The 13967-nt window shown below is 33.5% G+C and overlaps 1 protein-coding gene across 3 annotated transcripts in view; it reads left to right on the top strand.

The window, feature by feature from the left end:
* Positions 1–314: 314 nt before the first annotated feature.
* Positions 315–13967, top strand: part of LOC144845038 (fas apoptotic inhibitory molecule 1-like) — a 40334-nt gene continuing 26681 nt past the window's right edge. For 2 of the 3 annotated variants that reach the window (XM_078702183.1, XM_078702198.1), the window contains exon 1: positions 315–457. The gene's annotated coding sequence lies outside the window, so the exon portion shown is untranslated. The remainder of the gene's footprint in view (positions 458–13967) is intronic. The other variant, XM_078702190.1, reaches the window with a different exon arrangement.

Here is a 13967-nt window from a genome sequence, read left to right as displayed (position 1 = left end):
CCGATTTCATCAAAAGTATAGCTCTAGCGGCGCGTCATACATAATACCGGAAGTTGATTTTATCGCGACCGATTTCAAACGCGACCGATTTCAGACGCGACCGATTTCATCGTAAACCGTCTCAGGGCCGAATCGTCCCGGGCCGAATAGTCCTGGGCCGAATCGTCCCAGGGCCGAATCGTCCCGGGCCGAATCGTCTCAGGGCCGAATCGTCCCGTTACCCCTAGGCCTAGGCTAGTGTGTGAGTGATACGTTTCTTCGGCCCAAAAGTGGACCGAATCGTCTCAATGCGGGCCGAATCGTCCTGGATTCGAGAAAATGTCATAGCAACGACGACAACACAACACAAAACGGGACCAACACAACAACCAAGAATATAATCGAATACTCATTCACACACAAATGACCTGGACAGCCTACAGAGTACAACTTTGATCCCTTTGTTTTGAAGGTAACTGTAAAGTAGTACCACTGCCAGGCCTACGTTCTCTAGGCCTGGGTTAGCCGAACATTAGAAATTACTTAGGGCCTAGCCTATAGGCCTACCTAGCGGTTTAGCTAGTAGTAGTAGGCTACTGTAACGTCATATGATATAGGCCTAGGCCTAGGTCAAGGCTAGTAGAAATCAATTATAAACTAGGCTAGGCCTATAATGGAACGGAATGGAATGGAAAATCGGTCCTGTGGACCGATTTTGGTTGCCAAATTGGGTCCGGCCTGGATAAAACTGGTCCGGGTGGCAGGACTGCTTTTGGCCGCTAAATATGACCCGACCTTGCTTAAATATGGTGTGACAAATTGGTCGCAAATAAGAAAGAGTTTAGTATAGTCACAATATGATCGCAATTTTACTCTACTGGTAATGTTTATATTGATAAAAATTAACACTGTACGTGTTCTGTATGCACATCCATACACGGTTTTAATAAACGCAAGTGTCCTCTGGGCACATGTTTAGTATGTAATTTTAACTAAACTTCAAAAACTCCCTGACCTATGATTCATTAATTGTGCAACCTTATATTTTAACCCTTTTTGGTTTTTTTTTCCATCTAGGTATGTATATTTACTATAGTTTTAAAATCAGGAAAAAACAATTTTCCTTTCTTATTTCCATAATTGACACTAAATATATCTTCTATCTTGTTAAACAAACGTATAAACGTTGTTCATTGCGCTCATAATATCACTGTTTAAGAATAGCAGGTGTAAAAGGCAATATAGGCGTCCCATACACATTCACGTGAATGTGGGACAGTCTGAAATTTGGACGAAATCCGTTGTTGGACAAGGTCTTTGTTTTTTGCAAAATTGTTAATTTTGTGCATTTATTGAATGAGATATACTCACTATTGGATATTTTTTCTAGACAAAAACCACTTAAAACAAGTCATAGGCCTAGAATTTTAATAAAATTGACAAAAGAAAAACCCGGACCGATTTTGGCAGTGGCGGACTACTTTTGGCCAACTATTTAGAGCCAAAACTGGTCCGGCCGGACCGATTTTGGCACCGGACCATAATTATTTGTCGTGACAGGACCAATCAAGGTTCTTTAAACAGTCCTGGCTTTGTTTGTATCAAACCTGTTAGTGGCGGTAAATATCGCTGTTGGTTTCGATTGAATAAAATAAAAAATAAAAAAAACGTAGCACGCAATCTACGAGTAATTCGACCCCATAGCCCTCCTGCCACCTTTTTGCTTAAAACAGGGAGTTCTTAATTTTCAAACAATCTTATAATATACCAATAAAATGTACATATGATCATTTCACTGAATTATTTAATAAAAAAATATATGGAAAACAATCATAGGCCTACGTCATTACTACGTCATCTATTTGACACCAAATAAATGCATGTTTTTTTTATAAAAGGGGAATTCCGGTCAGCAAAAACACATAGCACGAAATCTACGAGTAATTCGATATCATAGCCGTCCTGCAGGCTTTTTGCTTAAAACAGGGAGTTCTTAATTCAAACAATCTTATATACCAATAAAATGTACATAATGTTTTTATTGAATCTAAATAGAAATAATATTTACTTGATCAAATATATGTAATTTTGTATATGTAGTTTTTTACCAACCCCGAAACCTAGAAATTCCAGAATGGTGTCCGGCGGGGTTTAGTTTTTTACCAACCCCGAAACCAGTTTTAGAAATACTGGGATGGTGTCCGGCGGGGGATAGTTCCACCACGTAGTTTAAGTTCTATTTATTTGCTGTTAGCCGAAACCGTTCAAATTCATTTCAATGTAAATGTTTTTTATGTTTACAAATGACAATAAGAAAGGTTGTAAAACAGAAATCGGGCAAAAATCTGCGCACTCATGGCAATTTTTTAAACACTTAAAATTGCCTGAAGCGTACTCTAAATTTCATCGAAAATAAATTTTGACAATTTTGAAAATGTTAAGCGCGCGTACACATGCGTTATATGCGCTACGCACGTAATTGTATTGTCATGATGAAATATGACCTGAAATTTATGAGTACCAAATTTTGTTCAATTGTGATTCATGCTTGTGAAGATACGATTACAAATGTGATTTCGTTAAGTCGCGCGTGGACTGAGTAATTTTTGATTGCGCACCTTGAAAACATAACCACATAAATAAATAAATAAAGATTCTGACAGAATCAATAGGTTAATGCATTATCATGCATTATTATTCACACAGCAAAATCGGTAAGTAATTAAGCCAATTGTATGAGTAAGCCAAATAATGGGTACGAGTAAGCCAAATACTTGGGTACAAGTAAGCCAAATAATTAGGTACAAGTTGGCATGGGTACGGGTTGGTTTGGGTACGGGTTGACCAGCACCCGTCCAGCCTACTACAGATGGGTTTTCAGACGATCGGGCCCAGAAAATGTGGTCCCGATCGTCTTATTTGCTGGGCCTGATCGTCTTAGCGCTAGGCAACTTGTACCCAAACCAACACGTACCCAAATAATTGGTCAACTCGTACCCACTTTGGCTTACTCGTATCCAAACCAACCCGTACCCATGCAAACTCATACCTAATTATTTGGCTTACTCGTACCCAAGTATTTGGCTTACTCGTACCCATTATTTGGCTTACCGTATATTTCGGTGTATAAGTCGCACTTTTGACACGCAAATTTGACCTCTAAATTAAGGGTGTGTCTTATACACCGAACATTATTGCCTCACCACACAGATTGTACATATCGACACCTCGTTGGCTAGGCCTGGGCTTTTTAAGGTAAGGCCTAGTACTAAGAGTAGGCCTAGGGCCTAGCTACAGTGTATATTGTATATCTCTGAATGGAATGGAAGTCTCTTAAATGGCACAGTAATCATAAATTATATATCACCTAAAGTGCTGGAATTCATCATTAAATCTAATATTATCTGTTTGCTGATTATACAAGGATACTGATCCAACCATTTTTTGGACTTTTAAGGTAAAATTTTTAGTCTAATCCTAGGCTAAGGTGAAGTCAAACTTAGAAACCAACTTGAAGAGATAAACAAGTCTTAGCACCTCTTGGAAAGCTTCTTTGTTCTATTCAATAGGGCTAGATAAGCTAGGCCCTGTCTTTTGTTTCACAAACTGAGTCATCACGACCACACCAGCATTCAGTTCATCATGGATACTGTTTTTGAAGGCCTAGACCTGGCCAATTTGAGCCTACCTACAGTAGTGTTGCCGACCTAAGTCTACCAAGCGTCTTTAATTCGGTTATGGATGAGTCAAGTTTTTATGGATTCATGGATCATGAAATAATGTCATCTACTCCTAGTATCACAAATCAACCTAGAGGAACACCTATGCAAATGGTTGAAACAAAATCAGAAGAACTTAAAGAACTCAAAAGTAGGATTAACACTCTTGAACTTACTGTAAGCTTCCTTCTGCTCAAACTAAATGATAAATCACCAAGTGAAAACCAAATTAATTGCACCAAGCCTGTCGAAGCCAACAAAATTCCAAGTGAATCTGCCAAATCAAGTCTGTGCAAATCATCTGATGTGAATGATAATGTTCGTTCCTATACACCTCTGCCCACTGCCAACCAATATGATGCTTTAAATGATGATGCCGAAGATGTCAATTTAAATGTGACATATGTTTGCCAACCTAAAGATGAACCTGAACTTTCCTCAAAGCGAAGAAATCTGATAATTGGTGACTCTATGGTCAAGCATGTCAAAACAAGGGGACTATTAAACACTTCTATCAAAACACATCGAGGAGCCACTACATCCCAACTGTTTAAATTAGTGTCAGAAGACGATATGTCGGATATAGAGAATATCATACTGCACGTTGGAACCAATGATTGCTGTAGCGATGATTTTAATATCACAAACTTAAAGAATGACTTCCACAACCTTACATCCAACCTAATTGCAAGGATCTCAGGAAATGTATATGTATCCAGTATAACTCTGTGAATATTATAACACACAACAATGAGAGCCTGGCAACGATGAAATCGCCGTAGAAGAAATTCCAAACGTGGAAAAAACCAATAACAATAATATGGACAATAATGAACTCTCTGATGTGGACTCGTGCCTTGATAAAAGTGACATATTCACCGAAAAATGTAAAATATTTAATGATAAAGGTTTAAACATAGCAGGTCTAAACATTGCAACTCTCCCTGGTAAGTTCGATGAATTTAAATTTCTTTTAGAAAACAACAAAATTGATATTTTTGTACTAAATGAAACACGACTTAATAATCAAATTAATAATAATGACATTGCAATCAATGGGTATGATATCTTTAGGAAGGACCGTAATCGTGAAGGTGGTGGTGTTGCATTATATGTTAATAAAAATGGTGGCTTCACATATAAAATTAAAGAAAATTTAATGAAACCTGAACTAGAATTAATTGCTATTGAAATTACACAACCAAAAATGAAGCCAATAATCTTGTTAGCCTGGTATCGCCCGCCTAATTCAAGTATAAATTTATTTGAAATATTTGAACATGTTCTTAATGATATAGAAAGTACATACACAAACAATGAACTAATTGTAATTGGTGATTTGAATTGTGATATTAACGCAAGCACTCCTTCATGTTACACAAATAGATTAAATGAGATAACTACAAATCACCATTTAAAAATGATAATTACTGAATCTACACGAATTACAAGCAGTACATCCACTTTGATAGATCACATATGGGCAGTTTTGAAAAAAATGGCTCCTTTCAGTTTTTGCCTAGTATAACTAAATTGAAGCCATTTCCAGATTGGAGAATTATTCTGAAATATGTGCAAACATAATACTATTTTTGTGTCAAAAGATTATCTTCTTTTGTGTTTGCAAAAAAATATTATGCCCGATTATGATGCAGAAATGGTCAGGAGTGTAACACTTTTTTTGGACATGAAAAAATGCATATGCATTTTCAATGATCTAGTACACTAAAACCACTCCTCAAATTTAACTGGCAGATGCATATTCTGAAAAAGTAAATTGTATAAATTTAAAAAAAAGCAATCATGATGACATTTATCTTGTATACGTTACTTAAAATATTTGATATGACAATAATAAACCACTTTTTAAAAAGCGAGGACAAATTGCAATATTTGGAAAAAATATAAAAAATATTAAATAAGGTAGGAAGTTAAGCCATTTTTCTTTCTTGAATGTTGACAGTAGTTGTTGTGGCACTCAAAAATATGATATTGAATGCAGTTATCAATTTAATGAATGAATGGTTCATAATTGCCTATCAACTACCCTAAAATGTCAGGAGTGTAACATTGACGTTGCATCAAAAATGTAAAACTTGTATGCTGTATTTAATTTAAATATACCAATTTAGTATAGTAGTATGTGCTACTAAGTAGCCAAAAATAAAAAAGGTTAAAACATATTTTGGATTATGTCTGCTACAGATGGCATAATGGTGTATGTCAGGAGTGTAACGCTAAACAAAATATCAACAAAGTTTTTGCCTAGTATAACTAAATTGAAGCCATTTCCAGATTAGAGAATTATTCTGAAATATGTGCAAACATAATACTATTTTTGTGTCAAAAGATTATCTTCTTATGTGTTTGCAAAAAAATATTATGCCCGATTATGATGCAGAAATGGTCAGGAGTGTAACACTTTATTTGGACATGAAAAAATGCATATGCATTTTCAATGATCTAGTACACTAAAACCACTCCTCAAATTTAACTGGCAGATGCATATTCTGAAAAAGTAAATTGTATAAACTTAAAAAAAAGCAATCATGATGACATTTATCTTGTATACGTTACTTAAAATATTTGATATGACATTAATAAACCACTTTTTAAAAAACGAGGACAAATTGCAATATTTGGAAAAAATATTAAGAATATTAAATAAGGTAGGAAGTTAAGCCATTTTTCTTTCTTAAATGTTGACAGTAGTTGTTGTGGCACTCAAAAATATGATATTGAATGCAGTTATCAATTTAATGAATGAATGGTTCATAATTGCCTATCAACTACCCCAAAATGTCAGGAGTGTAACATGGTTAAACTATATTAGAATTGCGATTATTAGGTGATCATTTAGAATAAAATGATCACCTATTGTTATTGTATGAAATCTTTATTCTTCTTCTTCTTCTTCTTTCTGTACACTATTTTGTGTAACAAATATCTCAAAAAGTTATATGTCAATGATCACAAAAATTTCACAATATCTTTCAAATACTGTAACTTAATCCTAATAAGCTTTTCAGCGTGATCACTCAACCGTGACGTCATTTATACGCCATTTTGTGAAATCACATTATCAATCATATTTCCATAATTCATTATCACATATTAATGAAATTCACTACACGTAAACTTCAGGTCAACGGTAAAAATATTAGCAAATAAAAAGTTGCGCGTTTCAATGTCATGCACGTGAAATCGCGCGTTAAAAATTTAGAACGCTCAAAATTAAGTTTTGATCAATTTAGAGCATGAATTAGGCCATTTGCGCGTTTCAAAAAATTACTGCGCAAAAACACGTTTTTGCGCACGCGATTCTTAAAACGCGTAAAAAATAAAATTTGATGTATAAATCACAATCTACTCACAATTCTTAGTACATTCACCGATTTTGAGTCCATTCCAACTTAAGATAACGCTATACGAGCACGTTAAAAATGACAAAATGCGCAAATTAATTGCATCAAAGTGCTGAAAATGGTAAAAAATAAGGCATTTTTAAAATGAAAATAACTCTTCAGAATGCAAGATGACCCCCATTTTTTTAAACTTATTCGGGAAGCCATTGAGTTGTAGATATGAATTCATGTACACATTTGACGTACAAAATGTTGTGACGTCATCAAATGGCCACTTCAATTTAAAATTAAGTTTTTTTTCTCTTTTGTCATATTTTATCACATTCAATAGAACGCATCTCTAATAATTTGTGCCTGATTTTTGCTCAAATTTTAGTATGTGATTGCTCAATTAATTGACTTTCTCATGACCTGCCACTTTTTTTATTTTGATGACGTCATCACGCGTAAAAACTTGAATAACGTAGGTCGTGTAATTTCACCTTCGCCGTAAATTTGAATATCTTACAGATCTTCAGAATTAAAGGTTACCTTGATAATTATAATTTATTATGAAAGCTGATGAAATGTAGATATGAATTCTTATAAAAATTAAGCCTATCGGATGTTGTGACGTTAACATATGGCCAGTTGAAGTTAAAAAGTATTTTTTTCATCTTTTTCGTCAAAGTTATACAAATTTCAAAGAGCGCGCACAGCGCTTCTACGTGCCAAATTCTCTTCCAATTCTTATATTTATTTGCTCAATTCATTATCTTTCGAAATTGTCATCTTCGAGTTTATTTTGATAATTCCATCATACCAAAAAATTAGAACATGATGTGGGTCCCATAATTTCACCTATGCTACACTGTATATAGATATACAGTATATACTGTACATATTGTATATGACACATAATAGGTACAACTCAGCGCTATAAGTGTATATGCATCATGTCATAGGATGGCGTACATCAACTTTTTATGATGGTATGTTAACGTACGTGCATGTTTAAAAAATGTTAATTTCATTAAAATGATAAAAATGATCACCTATAATTCGTCAAAGTGACGAATTAAATTCTAGTTTGTATTAGTACAGTATTTCCCATTAGAATTGTAATGTTTGTGTAAACACACATCTTTTTTACCACTATTATGTCTACCTCATGATTTTGAAGGGACTTGTTGTGCTCTCATAACCATGCTAAAATAGTAAATACTAATGTCAGGAGTGTAACACCCCACAGAGCAATGTACTGTATAGCATTTCAATAGCGGAACACTGTATTGCCATACCCTGTCATATGAAGTCCAAACTTTCAGTATTTATTGGTTTTACCAAGTTGTCATTTTAAAAAATAGTTACAAGCTTCTGTACAACAGATTATTTGAAAAATAAAAACTTTTAGCATACTGGTTTTAAAACATATGATTTTTTTTTAATATTTATTTTATTTTTTCTACTTTTTTCTACTGTATGTAAACAAAATTGTATTTTTTCTGTTATCCAATTAGTATACTGACAGTTGAAACTTACAAATATTGTAAATACTAATAAATACTTATGAAAATCAAAAGAAGTGTTTACATATTTTTCTCAAAAAATAAAATTGTTTTTTTTATTAAACATGTAAAAAAAAAGGTTAATCAAATTGTTTTGTCAGATCCTTGATTTGTTCCCTAGAATTTAACCTTGTGTCAACATAATAAGACATAAATGGTAGAAATATATGCAACTTTCATTTTCAGAAAAAAAAATCAATATGTCCCAATTTGGAGCCATTTTTTTCAAAACTGCCCACATATGTCTCTAATACAGAAAAAGTAAGCAATGCTGGTGTATTACATAGTGGTATAAGTGACCATTCTATTATTTATGCTGTAATTGGTAAACAAAAGAAAAGTGTTAATAACCATAGGTATAAAACAAATAGAAATTACAAAAACCTTGACGAAACTAATTTCAAACTAGACATGAAACTCGTCACTTTGACGAGTTAGTTATCCGCACCACGACAAACGCCACGTTCACATCATACGTTGGAATATTGCACACAGATAAAGATTATGGCATTATGACAAGAACTGAAGAATATGATATGCTGTTAGTGCTGAATTCTGTCAATTTTGTGTCATATAGCATATACATGCAAACAGTATAATCTGTATACATATTACATACAGTGTAGAATAGGTGAAATTACGGGACCCGCCATTTATTCCAATTTTTAACATGGCGACGGTATCAAAATGAAACACTTGGATAGCAATTTCAGAAGGAAATTATCTCAGGAACAACATATTAACGTGTAGAAGAAATTTGAATACATAAAATATAGATGCGCACCCTTTTAAATGTGATGAACTATTACGCAAAATATGAAAATTTGACCTTTTTAATTAAACTTGTCATATGATGACGTCACAACATCTGATTGACAAAATGTTCAAATGAATTCGTATCTACAATCCAATAGCTTCCAGAAAACGTTTTAATCGTGATTATCACATTTTATTCTTACGAGCTATAACAGATTAAAATTTACTGTAAAGATAAAATTAATGACCCACGTAATTTAAATTTTTAGGCATGATGACGTTATAAAAATTAAAATATTTTTAACTCATGCGAAAGAAAATTGATTGACCTAGATAATATTAAAATCTCGGAGAAAATGGAAGACGGATAAGCGTGATGCGCTCCATTGAATGTGATGAGCAATAACGAAAGAGACAAAAATCCTATTTTTTACATTTGTGTGGCCATACGATGACGTCACAACATCCGTAAGGAAAAAATTCTGCATGAATTCATATCTACAACATATCTGCTTACATATTAAGTTAAAAAACTCGGGGGTAACGGTTGATCCTGAGGAGCTATAATAGATTCAAAATAGGCATAATTTTGACAATATTTTGTAACTTTTGCAACTAAAACGCATGCAAATGGTCTAAATCAACGTGTACGTATGACGTCATTTTAATTTGAAATGATGTCAATCTTTTTAAAAATGACTAGGAAAGGCTGGAAAATCACAATTTAATAGAAAAAAACATGATTTTCATGTTGCGTGCGCACTGCACGCGTAAAATTGTTCGCGCGCGCGGGAAATTTTGACATGCGCAAAATGTCATGAACGGCGTAAAAAGTTGATTAGAAATTAATTTTGCGCATTTTAAAATTTTAAATGCGCGTGCGCGCGTAACTTCTTGTAAAACACGCCATTTTTAGTTAACTAAAAGTTTGCCCTTGATATGACTTAAATTTTCATAAAGGGTAAAAAAAAAATTACTCTTGGTTTTTAAGCTATGATCAATCATAAAAAATCATAAAATCGCGCGTAAGTCACGTTGCGCAACTCTGACGTCATTCAAAATAGGAGGTGCACAACTTCACGTAAATGCCCACATGTTGTCAAAGTTATGAAATATTATGTTTACACATTTTAGAGATACGTGAGCCACAAAAAAACGGGAAAGAAATAAGAACTAGACATGTAACTCGTCACTTTGACGAGTTAGTTATCCGCACGACAAACGCCACGTGCACGTCATACGTTAGACTTTTGCACACAGAAAAAGATTATGGCATTATGACCTGATCTGAAGAATATGATATGTTGTTAGTGCTGAATTCTGTCAATTTTGTGTCATATAGTATATACAGTATAAACAGTATAATCTGTATACATATTACATACAGTGTAGAATAGGTGAAATTACGGGACCCCCGGTTATTCCTATTTTTAACATGGTGACGGTATCAAAATGAAAAACTAAGACAGCAATTTCGGAAGGACATTATCTCAGCAACCACATATTACCGTGTAGAAGAAATTTGAATACGTAAAATATAGATGCGCGCCCTTTTAAATGTGATGAACTATTACGCAAAATATGAAAATACGATTTTTTTTATTCAACTGGCCATATGATGACGTCACAACATCCGATTGGCAAAATGTTCACATGAATTCGTATCTACAATCCAATAGCTTCCAGAAAACGTTTTAATCATGATTATCACGTTTTATTCTGACGAGCTATAACAGATTGAAATTTACTGTAAAGATGAAAATAAGTGACCCACATTATTTACATTTTTAGACATGATGACGTCATAAAAATTAAAATATTTTTAACTCATGCGAAAGATAGTTGATTGACCTAGATAATATACAAATTTAGGTAAAAATGGAAAACAGATAATTGGAGATGCGGTCTATTAAATGTCATGCGCTATGATGAAAGATACAAAAATCCTATATTTTATATTCGCGTGGCCATACGGTGACGTCACAATGTCCGGTTAGCCATATTAACGCATGATCCAAAATCTAAAACTCATCAACTTCCAGAATATGCAAAAAAAATAACTTTCACCGTTTAGTTTAGGAACTACGACTGTTTAAAAAAGGGCATAATTTTGACAAATTTTGACGATTTTTTGAACTTTTTAATAAAAAATGCACGTAAATTATCCAATTTGACGTGCCCGTATGACGTAATTTTATATCGAAATTGTTCAAAAGCTGGTAAAATTACTAGAAAAGGCTGGAAAAACATAAATCACGAGAAAAAAATTGTTTTCAACGCTACGTGCGCACCGCGCGCGTAAAAAAATGCGCGCGCGTGGGAATTTTTTACATGCTCAAAATGACATGAAACACGTAGAAAGTTGATTAGAAATTGATTTTTCGCATTTTGAAATTTCAAACGCGCGTGCACGCGTAACTTTGTGTGAAACATGTCATTTTTTTCCCACAGTCAGTTAGCGCAAGATATAACTTAAACTTTTTCTAAGTTTCAAATTAAAATGTTATATGGTTTTCGATCTATGTTAAATACGCGAAATTCATAAAAACGCGCGTAAGTCACGTTGCGCAACTCTGACGTCATTCACAATAGCAGGTGCACAACTTCACGTGAATGCCCACATGTTGACAAAGTTATAAAATGTTATGTTTACACGTTTTTGAGTTACGTGTGACACAAAAATGACAGAAAGAAAGAAGAATACAGAAAAAAAAAAAAAAAAAGATGATGAAACAGGACAGTTACAAGGAGTTATCCGCTGAATGCGGATAACTAATAATACAGAAAAAAAATAATGATCCACTACAATCACAAGGAGTTATCCGCTACTAAGCGGATAACTAACTAGATCTGCTAAATGTAAATTGGATGGAAATTTCAAAACATGATAACATTGATAAGGCCCTTGAAGATTTTGAAAATAAGTTCATAAAAGTGGCTAATAAACATGCACCCCTAAGAAAAAGAAGAGTCAGGCATAAACAAAGCCCTTGGTTAACAAAGGATCTGATAAAAAGTATACAAGAAAGAGACGCATTAAAACGGAAAGCCATAAGGAAGAACAGTGCACCCTTATGGGATGAATATCGAGCAAAAAGAAATGAAGTTAATTCAAAAATTAAACAATGCAAACAGGATTACTTCTCAGATCAACTTAATACTAAAAACCCCAAAAAGATCTGGGAAAACATAAGACTCATTGTTCCTGGCAAAAGTAAAAATACTGATATAACAAATCTGAAAAGTGAGAGTGGTACACAGTCTAATTCTAGTGATATAGCTAATGCTTTAAATGAGTATTTTTCTAATGTGGGTCCAAACCTTGCTAAAACAATTCCGAATGTAAATAATGATGATTTTGTACAAAACACAAATGTTGAAAATCCCGAAAAATTTAACTTTGAAAATATTGACTGTGAATATGTATATAAACTATTAACTTCTATCTCAATAAAAAAGGCGACTGGAAATGATATGCTTCCAGCCTACCTTATAAATGTAGCAAAAGATTCTATTGTGTATCCACTCACCTACTTAATAAATTTATCTCTCTCAACATCAACATTCCCTGCCAAATGGAAAAGTGCTAAAATCTGTCCCATATATAAAGGTGGTGATAAAACTGAAAGAAGCAACTACAGACCTATTTCGGTTCTGCCTGTTCTCTCTAAAATTCTTGAAAGAGTAGTCTTTGACCAAATTTATTCCTATCTACATTCCTATGATATGATATATGAGCATCAGTCAGGTTTTAGACCAGGATACTCAACCACTTTTGCTCTCTTTAATTTAACTGAAGAGTGGCTTGAATCCATTGATAAAGGAAAGTATATAGGCATTGCAATGATTGATTTAAAAAAAGCATTTGACACTGTAAACCATGAGCTCCTACTTAAAAAACTAAAATCCTTCAATCTCCAAGATAATGTAATAAACTGGATAAAACACTACCTGCTAGATAGAAATCATATTACAAGTGTAAATGGTGTCTCGTCAAGCACATGTAAAAGTACCTGTGGCATTCCACAGGGGTCTATTCTAGGCCCATTACTATTCTTACTTTATATTAATGATCTGCCTCAAAATATACAAAATAGTAACGTTTCCATGTATGCAGATGATACAGCTATTCATTACTCATCTGACAATATTAATGATGTAATTGAAGCTCTAAATGTTGACTTAAATAGTATTAAAAACTGGCTCATTAAAAATAAACTTAGTTTAAATGTACAGAAAACTGAATATATGATTATAAGTACTTCACAAAAAACTTCAAAAATTAATGATTTAAATGTAAATATTGATGGTCAAAAGCTAAATCGTGTCAAACATTGTAAACACCTTGGTGTGATTATTGATGATATTGATAATCTCTCTTGGAATAAACATACTGACTATGTAAAAGGTAAGGCACTGCAAGGACTTTACTACCTCAAAAAAGCAAATTCTATTTTACCAAAAAATACTCAATGTACAATGTACAAATCGTTAATTGCTCCCTATTTTGAATACTGCCATGTTGTCTGGGGACGTTCAAACCAACTACAAAGTAACAAACTTCAAGTTATGCAAAACAGAGCTGCCAAAATAATAACTAA

The sequence above is a fragment of the Antedon bifida genome, chromosome 1 (genome assembly GCF_963402885.1).
Source record: "Antedon bifida chromosome 1, ecAntBifi1.1, whole genome shotgun sequence".
NCBI classification, from domain to species: Eukaryota; Metazoa; Echinodermata; class Crinoidea; order Comatulida; family Antedonidae; genus Antedon; species Antedon bifida.
The sequence above is the reverse complement of the archived record's forward strand: the minus strand, read 5'-3'. Positions and strand labels throughout refer to the sequence as shown.